This window comes from Frieseomelitta varia, unplaced genomic scaffold (assembly GCF_011392965.1).
Source record: "Frieseomelitta varia isolate USP_RPSP 00005682 unplaced genomic scaffold, Fvar_1.2 scaffold_386, whole genome shotgun sequence".
Classification (NCBI taxonomy): domain Eukaryota; kingdom Metazoa; phylum Arthropoda; class Insecta; order Hymenoptera; family Apidae; genus Frieseomelitta; species Frieseomelitta varia.
This window is the reverse complement of record NW_025110130.1, coordinates 149,350-163,561: the sequence shown is the minus strand read 5'-3', so window position 1 is coordinate 163,561 and position 14,212 is coordinate 149,350. Positions and strand designations below refer to the sequence as shown.

General features: G+C 46.5%; 1 protein-coding gene across 5 annotated transcripts in view; it reads right to left on the bottom strand.

Annotated features, from left to right (window-relative positions):
* LOC122531322 (AF4/FMR2 family member lilli) overlaps window positions 1-14,212 on the bottom strand; it is a 171,524-nt gene that overhangs the window by 107,774 nt on the left and 49,538 nt on the right. Inside the window, exon 1 of one of the 5 annotated variants that reach the window (XM_043659139.1) lies at window positions 13,109-13,993. The exons of 3 other annotated variants lie outside the window; for them this stretch is intronic. The gene's annotated coding sequence lies outside the window, so the exon portion shown is untranslated. Of the gene's footprint in view, window positions 1-11,882; window positions 11,995-13,108; window positions 13,994-14,212 lie in introns of those variants that run through there. One more of the 5 variants, XM_043659140.1, reaches the window with a different exon arrangement.

Here is a 14,212-nt window from a genome sequence, read left to right as displayed (position 1 = left end):
GCCTTAAGATATCTGAAGAAAACGCAACGAACAGGGGCTCTACGTTTCTAGAAATTACAAAACGTTTAATCGAATTGACGTTGTAATCGCGAGACGAAGCCCATTTATTAACAGCGAATATCACGAGAAAGAAGAAAAAAAAAGGAACCACGTATCTCCAGACTTTATTGCCACTATCTTGGTCAAGGGCGTACTGCGTACGGCTTCTTGCTTCTGCGTATGGATTTTTATTATCACGCTCGAACGAAAAGGCAGACGATAGGTATCAACGGAGAGAGGAGTTAAACTAGAAAAGCGCGGATCGACTTCTTCGCGGCGGGTTGATCCAAGTGTTACAACAGACGCAAAAATTGGCATGGATCGCGTGTCGCGTGTCGATGTTCGATATCCGTGACATTGGACGAACGAACGTTCTATTTTCGCTCCATCTTTTTAAAGAAAATTCCGTCGGCGCTTCTCGCCGCTGTTGATCGCGGTGATTTTATCGATCGATCGAGACATCGCCGGTGATGCGAATCGTTCGTCTTTCAACCGAGGAAGCAGAGAGCCGGGACTGGGAGTAACTAGCCTCTGTTTTAAGGAAACGTCGACAATGATGAAAGAAATTTGGACGAGGAACGCAAATAGAAAGAGGAAAGAGATTCGTGACGAGCCACAGAGGGAGCAGCTGCAGCTGGCGCGAACACCTGTTTAGTCGCGTTTCCGGCGACGAACGACGACGACGACAACGACGACGACGACGACGACGACGCGACACCCGACAATCGCGAACGAACGAACCACCCGGCCAACCAACAACTCCGGCGGCCATTGTCGATTCCATCGACCAAGATGAAAAGCCATCTCTCCTCCGTTCTGCTTCTTGTCGTTCGTTGGAAAATCGCGTTGTGTTTCGCGTTTACGGTTCGGGCAGTCCCCGATGGAAACTGGGTCGACGAATCGCTTTCCAATTCGATCAAATTCCGACTCGATCGGCCGGCCAGCGAATACATTTCCATGCGATCGGGACTTGGCCAGTGTAGTAACGCCGGGCAAAGAATTACTAATTTCCGTCGAGCGGATATCGATCCGCGCGGCTAATCCTCGCCGCCGCGTGTTCATTAGCGAACACGATTCGGCCCGTCGGAGCGGCGGTTGTTGTCGATTTTTCGCGTCCACCGGAAATATACGGGGAAGGGGGGGTTTCGATCGTTTTCGGGACGATCGTTGCTGATTGAAATCGGCGGCAGAATTCGCCAAGACTCGAGTTGGAGAACTTGGCCGAGGTAGTGAACGAGAGGCCATTGGCACGGGAACGACTGTTATTATATATTTTAATTCATGTTACCGGTTATGTTATGTTATTATTATATATTTAATTATGTTGCCGGTGGTAACAGTTGAGTTCAGATACGACTGATTACTTCCTGGTTACTAAAATCCGTTTAAAATCCATTGCCACCCTCTCCGACCCATTCTCGATATCTTTCACAGACCGAACCGCGGCCGATCGCTGCTTTCCCGATTGCTGGAATTCTCTGATAAAGCGACCGTACATGCTCCGAACCAAAATCCGATACGGGTATCCGTGTACCTATCGCACGCACGTCGCCACAGCGTTCCACGCACCGGGGGTTTGGCGAAGCAGGACAGGGTCATCCGAGTCATCTAACCTCCGATCTTGGGCTTTTCACGGAACGATTAAATTTATTGTCCACTGTCGTTAGCCTTTAACCCCTCGAGTTATAATATCGAGTTACAACACTCACGGTGAGAACCGGAGGTCTCGATTTCATAGAAAGATCCACGAAATATAAACTTGAGCTTTCAATTTTAACTTTAATTTCAACTTAAACCGAGGATTCAACCACTTGCGCTGGAATCACGTGCCACGCACGTCGAGGATTTTTTTTGTTCCAAAATTGCAATATTTATAAACCTCAGTTTTAGGTATTATAATATTTAAGTAAGACAAATAATAAATTTGTTACTTCTCGATAATTTCAAAAATAAAGCGACGAATTACTGTACACGGTTCGGTCACTCGTTATGGTCCGCAAGTGACTACGACACGTTGTAATAACGAACGTTTACTGGAGACTGAGAATGAAATCAAGTTAGGCAAGCTGTTGACAGAAGGAATAAGAAGAAACAAATAATCAGAAAGATTGCACCATGTTCTGCTACCCTATCTCGCATTTCAACCTCTTGCTCCTTCGGCAATAACTTTGGCAAAAAGATCTCGCGGCATGGAAAATTCCATGCTGCAACGATTTTCGAGAATAAAGAGTTTTCGCGAGCCTTTCGTGCCCCCCGCACGCTATAGTTTGCGTTCAACTGTTGGAATTGGGGCAGTTCCACTCGACCGGAAGTATTCAAACCTTCGACGATCTCTTCCTTTCCCTCCATACACACACATACACATACACCGCCAGCTGGAAACTATTTACACAACTTCTATGGCGAAGAGATTTCGGAAGACGGAGATGGAACGAAAAGCGGCGGACAGCCAGCCACTTTATCGAGTGTTCGACAGGTCACACAAAGCCGACAAAGTTCATCGCACTAACGAAGCCTGCGCGTTTTCATGATTAACGGCTGGGTAAATGGAAAGCGGAACACGCCACCCTTCAGGGTCCATGTTCACGCCGCTCAACTTCCGTCGGTCCAACAATTTTCCAAACTTTCCACGCGCCCCATCGACGTCATCGAGCGTACACCGGCAAATCATCCTCGCCGCCCGGCGGATTCGCGATCGTCGATTTACGAATTAAACCGCTTGCCGAATTAAATAACTACCGCGTGAATTCGGTTCGTTCCTTGACGTGCGTGTTGCGAGCGTTCACGTGCATAAATAATCGTCAATTACGCTCGACACAGCTGCAAAAATCGGATTAATTACCAAGCTCCGCGACTTCTTGATCGATCTCTATGATTTTTACAACGTGCATTTGTACAGCGTACAATAAAATTACACAAGCGAATAATCACATTGTTCAATAACCGATGAGTCTTTTTCCTAAAACGAAGGACACTGGATTGATGAGATATTAAAAGGGCAACATCCTATCAATTATCTGCCAACGAGTTTTTCGAAACGAACTCACTTCGAGGACGGAATTTCAGCTGCCGTCGATGGTAATTAACTCGCGTTAATCGCGCTCCGTTCGCGAACTGGTAACGAAGAAAGGACGACTTAGCTGATTGCGGACCATAACGAGTGACCGAGCCGTATACAATAATTCCTCGCTTTCTCTTTCAACTCGTCCGTATGATATATCACTGGATGGAAATTATTGAAAAGTAATAAATTTTGCCTGGGTTATACTAAAATATAATTAAATATAATTAACTGAGAAAATGTTGTAATTTTGGGACAAAAAATTCTCGACGTGCATAGCGATGAACAAACAGAAAGAAGCGGCTTTGAAAAGCAAAAGACCGACAGATTCGACTTTTGTTTTTGTGCGATCGCGTTCCGCTTTCTTCTCAAATGATCGATTCGTCGTCGATTTCTTTATACTCCGTGTAAAATTAGTTTTACTCTGAATAGCCCCAAAAAATACTTCCTAAACAGAGGTATCTTTTCTTTCTTAATCTCGTTCTGAATCTTTCAACATCGTTCAACGCTAGGATCGATGAATGATCAAGTGACTGGAACGAAGGCAAGAGTCAATCAAAAGGCTTAAGAAATGCACGTGTGTCAGAAATCGACTCAGGCATCAACTTATTAACAAAAGTGGTTCTTTCTATTAAAATGATAATGAAGCAAATGAACGTAAAGACGCGGAGTAAATTTCCTTCGAATCTTTTAAAAACTCTATTTTTCACCGACGGCGTTCAAACTCGCAATAAGCAGAATTTATTTATCACGGTATAAGTCCTAGTGGACGTGAATCCAATACGATTCCAAATGAAGTTCAAAGTTCAAGATTCGATTGTGAAGATTTACTTTTTTCGATTCGTGGCCTTTCGAAGCGAAACGTCTACTTCGTGCGGAGAGGTCTCCTCCCGAGTGCGATAACAAACGTGCCATTCTTCCGAAATTGAACGAGAGACACCCGTGACGTGAAAAAACTCGGACTCGTACCTCCTCAGCTTCGTTTAGTTTGCACGTGGGTTATATGTATTGAAAAGAAATTCGGGAAATCCTCGCGGACGTCCAAGTCCTGAGGCAACTTCCCGACAGTACAGAAAAGTTTCGTGTATTTGTCGTAATGAGTTCCAAACTCGAAAATAGAAAAGACAAATAGCGTAAATATTCGTCTGAAACATCTGTTCTCCAACAGGCGGATGATTCAGACGCAAGAATCGATCGGGGAAATGGGAAGATCGAAAAGTAAAAAAAAAAAAAGGAAGGCCAAGGGATTCAATCTGAAAACAGAGCGCCGCGGCAATCGGATATCGAGTGGTCGATATCGCGTGTTCCTTTTTTGTTTTTTTTTTAATTAAAAAATACGCCCAGATAGATAACGATAACGAATATGAACTACAAATGGAAAACGTTTGCCGGCTCGTTTCGCAAAAGCGAAAGCTAGGAGGCTGCGCTCTCTCTCTCTCTCTCTTTCTTGTTAATCAACTGGAAATTCCAGCGGCTAGCTCCGGTGTAAACAGTTGGCGGCGTACGCTATTCGCGAGTCGGCACGATAACGAGACGTCATCCGATTTCCCGCAAGGCACGAACACGGAGAGACACCCAGCCGTCAGGTCGCGATCGATCTACGTCAGCAACGACGCCCGCGTGCAACCGGTGACGTGCTAAAACACGCACACACGACCAACACTCCAACTCCACTCTTGCGCAAATATCTCTCGCGAGCTTCGATCCGTGAATCTCCGTAAACCCGCCTGCCCGCGAGAATGTTTCGCGGGCTGTTCCGGATATCGGAATTGTTTTATGAATTGTCGTCGCAATATACCGGGTACGCCAAAATTAGCTATAAACCAACCGATTCGAACCGATCGCGATAGCGACTTTTGTTAGATGGATGCAAACGAGCAAAAGTAATTGACTGACACTCATAAGCTCCTAGAGTATTTCGGCTAATTTAGAAACTACTTCAAAGAAATCGAAAATTCTCCGTCTCAGAGAGCAGAACTCATAATTTCGTCGACATTTCTGACAAAATAGCGCGTTTCGGGTGGATTTCCATCGATACTTGTGAACGTGATGAGAAAACAGCCAAGAAATTAGCGGATCTCTCTCCAGATCCAAAGCTGTAACATCGATTCTTTACAATTTTATAAAAAAATTTTGAACAATTCTGCAACTATCGTAATATTTACAGCGATAGCGACTTGGATGAACGCAAACGGGCAAAGGTAATTAGGTGATACTCTTAGTATTTCGGCTAATTTAGAAACCACTTCAAAAAAATCGGAAATTCTCCGTCTCAGAGAGCGAAACTCATAATTTCGTCGATACCTCTGCCAAAACAGTTTCGGATGGATTTCCATCGATAATTACGGACGTGATGAGAAAACGGCCGAGAAATTAGCGGATCTCTCTCGAGATTCAAAGTTGTATCACAATTTTATGAAAATGTCGGTCGGTTTGCACAAGGATATTCCCATACGTGTGTGGCATTCCGCGAAGCGGGAAAGGAAACGTTGAAAATTTGAAAACGAATTGTTGGAAGGTTCAAACGAAGAAAGAAAGAGCGGGCCTCGTCGTTGCCTCGATGTTGGATAGAAAGTACGGAGAGCTGATAACGCGCCGGAGTGTTGAAAGCATCGGCACGCGACGTGGAAAAATTTCTATCAAACAGCGGGGAAACGTGCTATTTCCGATTTCCTCGCTTGGTTCGTTCGTCGTCTTCTTTTTTTGGCGCCGAGCGTAAATGGTGTCGTGAACAAGCCCCAAAAACGCGCCTCCGGGCTCTTTAGAAATCGCTGGGACTACGCGCGCGCAAACCAACTACCGTTGGCACGCACGTGAGAATTAGATTCGAGCTTAGTTAGCTACTTCGACGATAAACGACCGAGACGGCGAAAGTATCCGCGCAACGGCAAGATTGGATGGGAGAAGCAACGCGCAAACAACAACGAGCAACGCGACTCGCGAGAGGGAGAGACGCGCGAGAAGATCGACAAGAGATAAGAGGATTGACGGAGGCGCGTGCAAAAGCGAGACGAATCGAAAGCGCGAACTGCCGAGGAGAGGTGAGCGTGGCAAGGGGGGAATACGTGAGTTGTCGCGTTTATTTTCAGCCGGCGAAGGCTAAATGCCGGATTGCGCGCCCGCAAATTCCCCGCGATTCGACCGCTTTTCCTCTTTCTCTTTCTCTTTCCTTTCTCTCTCTCGTTTCCTTTCTCTCGTGCACCGTAATCGCCCTTTTGCTATTCTCGTTCTCGCCACGCGTTATCTTTTTAATTACCGACGTCGTTCATTACCTCACGGCCGAATACGCGACAGTAATCGATCCGCAGACATCCGCGCGCATCGGCTGGGGGAAATTCCGCTTTCGCAGCGGTGCAACTTGGACGCGGATCGACCTCGCGGCCGTGCTCGTGGATTTCGGTTTCAATCGCAGGGGACGAGTCGCATTGTGTTTGGACACTTTTAGAATTTCATTGACACTGCGAGAGTGAGAAATTCAATCAAGTTTGAAACCAGTCGATAAAAACGTGCGTGGAAACGACAAAATACTACACGAGTATACAGAACGTGCCTCGACAAAAAAAAAAAAAACAGAATAAAAAGAACAAAATTTGTTCATCGAAGCCTCCGCGTTTTTGAGAAAATCGGTCTTGAGAATTTATTGCGATAACATAGCGATTTGAATTTAGCTAGTTCCAGACAGAAATGAATAATTAATAAAAACAAGTAGAGAACGTGGAATAAAATTTTTTTCATAAGATGCCTCCTTATTCGAGAAGATCGAGTTTAAAAATTTATCAAGTACTCTTACTAAAAAAACGCTTGGAATTTTCTCCTTTCAAGAACGAAGGTTTTGACGAAAAGAATTTCCTTCTCTCTTTTCTCGACTCGAATTTTTTTTCACGTGGAATCCTATTACTCGGTTGTATCACTCGTATGTAAATTGCTACACAACGATGAACAGGCTATCTCGAACGATAACGGACCCCCATCCATAATTATAAACTCTTCGCCATCTTTGAGAAACACACGCTCGCATCGTAACTCAGTGTCGATGAAATTTCCAAAGGTACGTTCGTGAAAGATATATCGGCAAATGTTCAAATACTTGTGCGAGTCAGCGTATCCTGTCTCTGGAATCGAAAAACACCGCGCGCGACGATGAAAGAGGAGGAAAGACGCGGCGTCGCGAAATCATCTCTTCCCGTTGAGTCGCAATCGACAAACCCAATGACTCGGTTCCATTGACACTGACACACTGACATCGTTTCAGACCGTCGTGCGACAACCTTCGAAAGCCGCGTTTCGTTCTAGCGCTCGCGCGGCTAATCTCCTTGAACGAATTGAACAGAGCCACCTAGAACCGCAGCGAGCGAGTCGAGCAAGCACCGACTATCGCCGCGCAACTCCCATCAATTTTCATTCCTTTACAGATGGATGTTCAACCATCTCGAGAACGCGTTATTCATCGCGTCCAGCGTTTACCCGCCGCGGAGAGAAAGCTCGGAACGCAAACGTTCCGTGGATACACACGAGGCATCGAGACTCTTGTTTCGACGAACGAGCATTTGCCTAAATAAACACTCGAGAAGAGAGAGAGAGAGAGAGAGAGAGAGAGACTGGTCCCGCAGTCGTGTGGCTTGAATTATTAATTGCTCGATAAATACGATAAACCGATCGCGCGGTTACGTGTATCTTCTGGTAAGCGAGCATCCTATAAATGTCAGACGTCGCTCGATGACAGCATTAACGTACACGTACGCGAATTGTATCATACCTGGGAATCCCGAGGATGTCGACCGAAACGAGCTTCGATTTCGTTTCGCGGAATGGGAGTTGTGTGTGCCAACAACGAGGCTTTCGATGACGAAATCTGCCCGCTTCCACGGATTTCGACGGATTTTCACGGGGTTCTTCGGCTCGCCGGGTTAGAGATTTGCTTGTTCGACGGGTTTGGACGTCGTCGGTTTTCACCGGAACAGCGAGACACTGCCCGAGAACTCGTTTTCACCGTTTGGAAATCGATATCAGATGGAGCACGCTCGTTTACGATTCACTTGTCGATCGAGCTTAACGTATCGTTTGGATTCTCCGCCGTTACTGAATGACGAAACGTTCGTTTGAAATTTCCTCATCCGACAACGAATAATAAATGGAACGTGTCCATTCGTCTCTTTTTCGGGGAAAAAAAAGGCTATCGATTCTTGCGAAAATATAATATTCCGGCGATCGAACGTGCGAAAAATTTTGAACATTAACGAGGCTGGTTAATGGCAGGTAATTCGGTCAAAGTTCAAGAACGACCGGGCAGGAGGAGGAAGAAGAAGAGGTTGGGAGGGAGAGGGTCCGTCCGCGCGTCGAATTTTCTTCCCGTTGCTGGCATTGAACGAGACTGACGGTAATGTCAAGTCCAGACGCTTCGCTATGTCATCCGCGACTCGAAAACTCGAGTCGCCGAGCACAGAGAGAGGCTACCGACTTAACCGTTGTCGATAACCATTACATAATGTTCGTTCAATAGCGTCGCCCGTTGAAAGAAAGAGCGCGAAACTACTTGCCGTACAGTGATGGCGGGTTTGGCTAACCACTTTCCACCTCGGACGATAATCGAATAATAATTTGTCACGAAACGAACGTTTCGCAATTTTGCTCGTGTTATTTTCCTTTTTTTCTTTTTTTTTTTTCTTTGTCGTTTCGTAGAATTGTTAAGAAGAAGAAGAAAAAGAAGAGAGGAAAAAAAAAAGGAGAGCAAGAAACGCACGAAAATAAACTCGTTGCATATTTACCGCGCTGGAATAAACGTTCGAGATAAATAGCTCAATTAACGCGACTGCGAACGGTTAAGTAGCTCTGATAAAAAATTAACAATCCGTTTTGTATCGACCTTCAGAGCGAACGATATATCTGTATTTGAAATGTAAATTGCCGTCCTAAAGCGTCGGGCTGCCTGTTAACACGTGTCGGAGATATTCACGATGCAAATGCCGCGTGTATGTCATACTTTGCAGCGTGGTTTCGATAATACCTAATCGGTAAACAAGTAACGGAGCAACGAAAATATTCGACGGATGTTCCAACACGCCCACGTGTGCGTTGCGTTTCACGGAACGAGAAATTATCACCTGGATATTCCGTGCGATTTCATCCTCGTTATCGTTCTCCAGAGACCGAGTCTTTCATCGCCCGCGTCTTCACCAATCTCGCTGCGAAACACACTCTCGTCGCTACATTCCCAATTTTCTTCCCACGTTTTTCACCTTGCGATTATTTTTAACAGCCAAGCAGTCGGGCACGACCATCTCTCGACGAACCCAGTTTCGCTGAAATTCTAGAACACCGCGGCGCACCACGACGACGGCACGTTCAATCGTTTCGTATCAAAGTTTCCCCTCTTCCGTGTGCGCGATTTCAGAGCACGCGCGCGAAATATGTATTATCTATTCGTTCGACTCTGACGACTGCGCCAAGTCGTGCACGAATCCCTACGTAACGTGTCTATCGACGAATATACCTCTGTATCGTCACACTGCGTTACGGCAACGTCATCGGGCAAAGGCAAACGTAAAGCGAGAAAAATCATCTCGACGTATCCGACGTTCGTGTCGCGACGAGACGTGTGTGAGTAATCGCGTTTGATCGTGACAATCACGCGAATCGCCGTTACTACAAAAAAATCATCGCGACGATGAAACACCGCGTGGTGAGGACAATTCGACGAGGAGTTTCCTCGCGACAAAATTCAATTTTTTAAACGAACACCCTCGTACGAGATAAATAATCGCTTCGCTGGATTCTACGAAGAAAGACGAAAGCTGCGCGAAAGAATCAGAACAGTGTGAAATCTTCAAGAAATCGATTTTCGTTTTTATTTTAAATAGTAGCTTGAAGTCTTAGAAATAAGATACAAAGGATCATTTAAAACGACTTATTTTGGGGTGTAATAATAAGTCCGCGCCAACAGAGTAATTGAATTTGCATCACCGTTTACAACTTTAAGCGGTATTTTAGTAAGTGTAAATCGTGTGATTTAAATATTAGTTTTGATGAATCAAATTATTAGGGGACTTGGGATTCAATTTAGTTGTGAATCGTAAGAATCGTGAGCCGCGATTATACAAGTAAAAATAGTAAGTAAAGGATACATATGAATAAAATGACGTTCTGAAAACTTTAAACGCGTTTTTCTCGAAACTAGGTTTTTAGAAACCTAGGCGTGCAAGATATCTCGGAATTTAACCAACCGATTACTGTGAAACTCGGTGCGTATCTTTAGTGTAACATTTGCTAGGGATTGACGATCGAACATTTTTTAATTCTTAACGATTTCGAAAAAATATAAACAAAAAAAACGTAGAAACTTTTGGCATAAATTCGATACATCAAAAACAAATAGCTGCTACTTTCGTAATTTTCACAAAATTGAAAATATTGGATCGTCAATCCCTGGAGAATATTGTTTACTTTTGAACATTCTTTGCCTTTTTGTTGCAACTAATCCTGTTTGGCTGGAATCGTGCACACCGATAGGCAATGTAAAAAAAAGTTGTGTAAAAATTAAAAAAGAGCCCCCTTTTCTCCTCTTTTAATATTGCTTTTTATAGTTCATAAAATAAACCACAAACGCTCATGTCAATCAAATATATAGTTCTTTTTTCTACTAACCCTCCAAAGTATACATAATTTTTAGTCCCGTCAAACTGTCCTGCTCTCTTATTAATCAACGATCGCGTCGCGCACCGAGACGCGGTCTGCAGTCTGAGAGCAACGATAATTCGATCAGTTTCTGACGACGACGACGACGACGACGACGAGGTGAGATCGCGATCTCTCTTGATGCTCGATCGACAAACGGAGCACGCGTGCGGCGCTCCGTTTCTCTGCGGCGTAGAACGCGGCCGATGTTTTCGACACGAGATGATGTTTCTCGGACCAGTGGACGGCCATTTTTAAAAGGAAACCAAGGCTCTGGTAGCAGCGCTCTCTGTCACTTACGTAATCGCAAGTTAGCGCGCGCGGCGAGTCGAAAGAACGAGGGAAGAGGAACGGTGCAATAGACAGACAGACAGACAGACAGACAGACAGGCAGACAGAGAGAGAGAGAAAGGAATTTCTCCGTCAAAAGAGAACAGCGAATCGTGATAAAGTTTCTCTCGACGCGGTGAACCATAAAATTTTGCTACATCTCTCTCATACTCTTTCTCTCTCTTGGCCGCTTCTGGTCATCCTGTGGCACCTAGTTTGGCCACGGTGACGTCACCGGAGAATGACAAAAGAGAGAGGAATTTATCGCTCCTCGACGAAGATAAAGAGCCGCGATAGGGGATTCCCGGCATACAACCGAGTATCGGTGAAACAACAAGGCGATAACGCCGATTTATCGTGGCGCAAATTTATACTACCTTTGCCGCTCTCTGTATACTACTCACTTTTGCTCTTCGCACTTTCTCGCAGAGAAGTTACAATGTGTCTTTTTTCTCTCTTCCTGTCTCTGTTTGTTTATTTATTTATTTTTTTTTTTCCTCCCTTTTTCTCAAGTTTTCAAAGTGGAATCGGCAAGCGATTTCGTACTGTTGTGTGTCATTGACGAATCGAAGGACGAAACTCGGGCGAACACGATGGCAACGTCCTAAGAGGCTATGAACAATCAATCGCGAATAATCGTTGGGAACGTTGGGCAATCAAGGTATAAAACTCGGCGAAAAGCGTAGGCTCTCGCACGGCACGGCGCGATGCTTCTCTCTCGGACGTTATTCCGGTACCTTGGTAAGTAGGTCTTGTAGGTAAGAGAGAACGTGAATCATACCTTGGCACGGGCACGTTCTAAAATCGAAATCGACGCGTTACCGTTGTTATCCCGCGTGGATCCGGGCTAAATACGTAGAACGAATACCGTGGAGCACCGACGAACGAACGAACGAACAAACGAACAAACGAACGAACGAACGAACAAACGAACAAACGAACGAACGAACGAACGTGTGTACTTGAAAAGTTCCGTAATGTCACGTAAACAACAACGCGACGACCGGAGCGCGCGCGGCACGCTGCGCCAATGACAGCGAAACTAAGAAGGCAACGTGCCGTTTAAACGCGAGCAAACCGAACAAAAAATGGCGGCACGTGGTATGACGAAATCGCGATATCTGTACGAGCGAGCGAGCGAGCACAGCTAACTCTTGAAAAACATGGCTGCCAACAAACATTTTTACGCGCCAGCGTATCCGTCCGATAATTTTCTGGAATTAACGTGAACGTTGGCACGAACGATCGGCTGCTCGATGACCGTGCACGCTACGCTAGAGAGAGAGAGAGGGAGAGAGAGGCACTCGGTAAGTGCCTCTCCGGTATTTATATCGGGCGAAATCTAGTTTCGTCCGGTGTCGTCGCTCGAAAGTAAACAGTGCGCGACTAACATCTCGAAATTGTTCTCGTTCTCTCTCTCTCTCTCTCTCTCTCTCTCGCTCTCTGCGCGAAATTCTCTGTTAATCCGGGAGGGAGACATTTCGATATCCTCCGTTGACAACAGTTTCCCAGCTATCTAATCGATACGATAGACGGACGGAGGACGCGCGTCTCCTCTGTCTAAATTTTCCCCACGTGCTTGCCGTCCGCGCGCTCCGGTCACGAAACAGAGGCCGGGGCCGGCGCGCGGTCACGAAAGTCGTGTCATACTTTCTCCAAAAGTGCTGTCGGAAAACTAGGATGTACTACGTACGCCGCGCCGAGGAAGAAAAAAAGCACGGAGTAACACGCGATCGAACGTCGGCGGCGCGGCGTGGCGCGGATATCGTGACGGGGGTAATCGTTCGTCTTCTCTCTCCCTCTTTTTCTTTCTATGTTTTTTTTCTTTTTTCTCTTTCTTTCTCTTCCTCCTCGCCTCACCTCGTGGCAGAACGTTTCGTCCTACGCGCGATCTATCGCAGCACCGCGTTACGGTACAATTTAATTGAACGTTTGCACGAACGAACGAACGAACGAACGGAACAAGAGGAGGATCGCGTGGAGGGATGACGCTCTTGCATTACTCACCGTGCGTTCAAGACTGCGCGAGTATCCGAACGATCACGGTATCCGAAAATAACGCTGCTGCGAGAAACAAAACTGCCGACTTGTCACTGGAACTGCGTTCATCGGAATCACTGCCGACTATACGGAGAACGACGCGCGATGAAACGGCACGACGGCCGGCCAATGGCGATGAGATGTTGCCGCGGAAAAACACTCTCATTCTTTCGTCGAACGATCTCGAATCGAAACGATTCCGCGAGCTGAGCGTCGATCGTCGGCATTTCGCGGGGCACGACAGAGACGAGAGGAGCGGCTAATCCAGAAACGCGCGCTCCCGCTCGTATGACGATGACGACAACGATGACGACGACGACGACGACGACGACACACAGTAACACACGATGAACGCACTAACACTTTCCTGGATGATCAACAACACCTTTTTCCATCCGAGGGAATCCTCCGAGCGTCGAACGCGCGACGTCAATCGCGGGAACCGATCGAACAAACTGGTAACGAGGCGAGAACGTAACGTGCCGATCGCGACGAATCTTCCTCGTCGTTCAACGACAACATTCTCTATTTACTCGTGCCTGTCGGCCAAACGGGCGCGCGCAGCACACACGCGCGCGTACCTTCTTCTCTCTCGAAAATCCGCGCGCGGAAGTCACGACGGCACTGGTAATCCAATTTGTTTACGCGGCATGATTGATGTGTGTGTATGTGTGTGTCGAACGTTACGCGATGACGACGATGACGATAGTGACGACGAAGACGAAGAGAAGGACGACGGTTACGTCCGAGACGTAGGCGACAATGCACGAAACGGCGACCGACGTAGCGCGAGTGTGCACGAGACGATCGTCGACGAGAAACTGGCACCTTCCGGTCGAGACGAGGAGAGGGAGAGGAGAGGGAGCGAGATAGCCAGAGATACACACGTACAGGCGAGAGAGCACGTACACCGTCTCTCTCTGTGTATATATGTGTGTGTGTGGGTGTGTGTGTGTGCGCGCGCGGTTGTAGCGAGATAGAGAGCGAGGAGGGAACGAGAGAGAACGCGGAAGAGCGAGAGAGGAAGAAGGGAAATCGCGACACTAGCGACCACGGGGGCGACTCTCCTGC